Below are 3,456 nucleotides of genomic sequence, written 5' to 3'. Positions count from 1 at the left end.
CAATAGAGTGGCTCCAGACCCATACTGTACAGTACTGTACTGTACAGTACTGTACTCTACTGTGCGGCTTCAGGCCCATCCTATACTGTACTGTACTATACTGTATGGCTTCAGACCCATACAGTACAGTACTGTACTATACGGCTTCAGACCCATACAGTACAGTGCAGTACTGTACTGTACGGGTTCAGACCCATACAGTCCAGTACTGTACTGTACTTTACAGCCTCAGACCCATACAGTACAGTACTGTACTGTACTGTAATGTACTGTACAGAATTGTATACTGTACGGCTTCAGACCCATACAATACAGTCCTGTACTGTACTGTACTGTACGGCTTTAGACCCATCTAGCCAAGGTTCCTTCACACACTGCAGGAGCACGTAGGAACACGCTGGAGACAGAAACTCTATCTGCAGTCGTGCCTCTACAGCCGACACTGCCATCGCACCGTGTTCACAGAAGGGCCTTTCACACCGCCGCAAAATCGGAAAAAAAAACGGTTCAACTCCAGTCCCAGGATTGAGCTGGGCTAGAACGAGAACTGCCTTTACGCCAGGGGCAGGGGGCGGGGTTATCCTTACCTTCATACACAGGTATGAAGGTATACCTGTGTATGGTCTTCTAAACGAAGACCGGCATTTTTAAAAACACTGAAGTATACAATGGACGTGAATCCGTGTATGGTTCGTTCTTATATTCAGATTTAAACCAAATCAGAAAAAAACAATTAACAGAGTCGTTTTTAGTTTTTTTCTGATTTGGTTTTGAATCGGAAAAAGTGCAAATGGAATAAACAAATAAACTGCATTTTATTTAATCCGTGTATGGTTCGTTCTTTGAATATTCAGATTCAAAACAGACGTTTTTTTTGTTTTTTTCTGATTTGGTTTTGAATCGGAAAAAGGGCAAAAGGAATAAACAAATAATCAGCATTTTATTTGTTTGTGTGTTTTTTTTGCGGCTTCAAAAACAAATCAGAAAAAAACCAAAACGATTCTGTTAATTGTTTTTTCTGATTTTGTTTTATATCGGAATATTCAAAGAACGAACCATACACAGATTTTTTTTGTGTTTGTGTGTTTTGTGTGTTGGTTTTTTAAACCCGAAACAGAAAAACAAAAAATAGATACATTTATAGTTATAGGCTACGCATCGAAGAAAAAAGAGCCAACCACCTAAACCAGCAATAGACTGTCTAATTATATTTAGCCTTAGTTATGGCCGCACTTGAACCATATGGTGATTTTATTCGTGAACTATTTCACACTGGAAAGACACACGACGCGATCAGTACCGCTCTAAAGCAATCTGGTGCCCCGAAGTGCTCCGTTATGACGTTGAGGAGGTTCTGTGTGGAGCACCACCTTCGAAGAAGAAATCTAGTATCCGCTGGCTCCCAAGGAAAACAATAAAGCCGGCCATTGTAGAATGCGAGGGACTCGATGGAACATTTGAAACGTCTTTATATGTATTTATTTTAATCCGCGTGCCCGTTTCCCGGCATTCATTGCGGTTTTATCTAAATATCACGCAAACAAAACAAGCGACTGAAATATTCAGTTTTCCCGTTTTGACTTTAAAAAACAGAAAAATACTGTTTATTTGTATATTCCTTTTGCCCTTTTTTGGATTCAAAACCAAATCAGAAAAAATAAAAACGACTCAGTTAATTGTTTTTTCAGATTTTTTTTAAATCTGAATATTCAAAGAACGAACCATACACAGATTATTCTACAATTACCAGCTTTATTGTTTTCCGTGGGAGCCGGTGACTTAGTCTGCGAGTGGACGATCTGAAACTAAATCGGAAACTAGATTTCTTCTTCGAAGGTTGTGCTCCACACAGAACCTCCTCACCGTCATAACGGAGCACTTCGGGGCACCAGATTGCTTTAGAGCGGTACTGATCGCGTTGTGTGTTTTTCCAGTGTCAAATAGTTCACGAATAAAATCACCATAAGGTTCAAGTGCGGCCATAACTAAGGCTTAATATAATAGACAGTCTATTGCTGGTTTAGGTGGTTGGCTCTTTTTTCTTCGCTGCATTCTGCCTTCTGGTTTAGCCTATAACTATAAATTTATCTATTTTTGTTTTTCTGTTTCGGGTTTAAAAAACCAACACACAAAACACACAAACACAAATAAAATGCTGATTATTTGTTTATTCCTTTTGCCCTTTTTCCGATTCAAAACCAAATCAGAAAAAAACAAAAAACGACTCTGTTTTAAATCGGAATATTCAAAGAACGAACCAAACATGGATTGATTATTCAGTTTTCCCGTTTTGATTTAAAAAACAGAAAAATACAGTTTATTTGTATTCCTTAGAAAAAGAAAAAACAAAAAAGTACCAAAACGATTCTGTTAATTGTTTTTTCTGATTTTGTTTTATATCGGAATATTCAAAGAACGAACCATACACGGATTTGAATCGAAGACGAAATTGTTGTTGTGTTTGAAACTGGCGGCGCGAGGGTTCTTCTTATTATTATTGTACAGTTCCGGCAAGGCGCGAGGGTTGCTGGGAAAGCGGAGACGTTTGCTGTGACGTCATGAAGTTGCTCTCGCCGGCTCCATGGCTGGCTCTGGCCGGTGTGAAACCAACTGGTTCATAACTGGGATAAGGCTGGAACCTGTTTTGAACTGGCCCTAGCACCAGCCCGGAACTGGCTCTTGGTTATTTTTGGTGTGAAAGGCCTAAGAGAGGACACTACAGCTGGAGCGAGTGTCTAATGTCAACCCTCTCTCTCTCTCTCTCTCTTGTCTCGTCTCACTCTCCCTCCCAACCTCTCCCTCTCCCCCCTCTCCCTCCCCCCTCTCCTTTATTGTGGAACCATAACCTTACATGGAAATGAGGAATAACAAGATCAGGAAACAATTTATCTGAATCTCCTCATGTCTCTCCCCCCCCCCCCCCCCCCCTCTCCCCCAGGGGGGAGAGAGAGACTGGTCACCATGGAAACTGAGTACGGCCAATGGCAGGAGCTCGCAGAGAGAGAGCGGGGGGTGAGAGAGAGAGAGAGAGAGAGAGAGAGAGAGAGAGAGAGAGAGAGAGAGAGAGAGAGAGAGAGAGAGAGAGAGAGAGAGAGAGAGAGAGAGAGTCAGCGACAGAGAGAGAGAGAGAGAGAGAGAGAGAGGGAGAGAGAGAGAGAGAGAGCGAGAGAGAGAGACTAGGGGGTGAGAGAGAGGGAGACAGAGACAGAGACAGAGAGAGAGAGAGAGAGAGAGAGAGAGAGAGAGAGAGAGAGAGAGAGAGAGAGAGAGAGGGAGAGAGAGGTAACCTAATGAACAACAGGTAGATTGTACTCCACAGAACCGATCGCATCTCTGAGCACCAGAGAGCGGATGTTGGAGTTCCACCACTGGTGCACGCAAGCACACACACAAACACACACACACACACACGCACGCACGCACGCACACATACGCATGCATGTCTATACGCATAGA

The sequence above is a fragment of the Gadus morhua genome, chromosome 10, assembly GCF_902167405.1.
Source record: "Gadus morhua chromosome 10, gadMor3.0, whole genome shotgun sequence".
In the NCBI taxonomy this organism is placed as follows: domain Eukaryota; kingdom Metazoa; phylum Chordata; class Actinopteri; order Gadiformes; family Gadidae; genus Gadus; species Gadus morhua.
The sequence above is the reverse complement of the archived record's forward strand: the minus strand, read 5'-3'. Positions refer to the sequence as shown.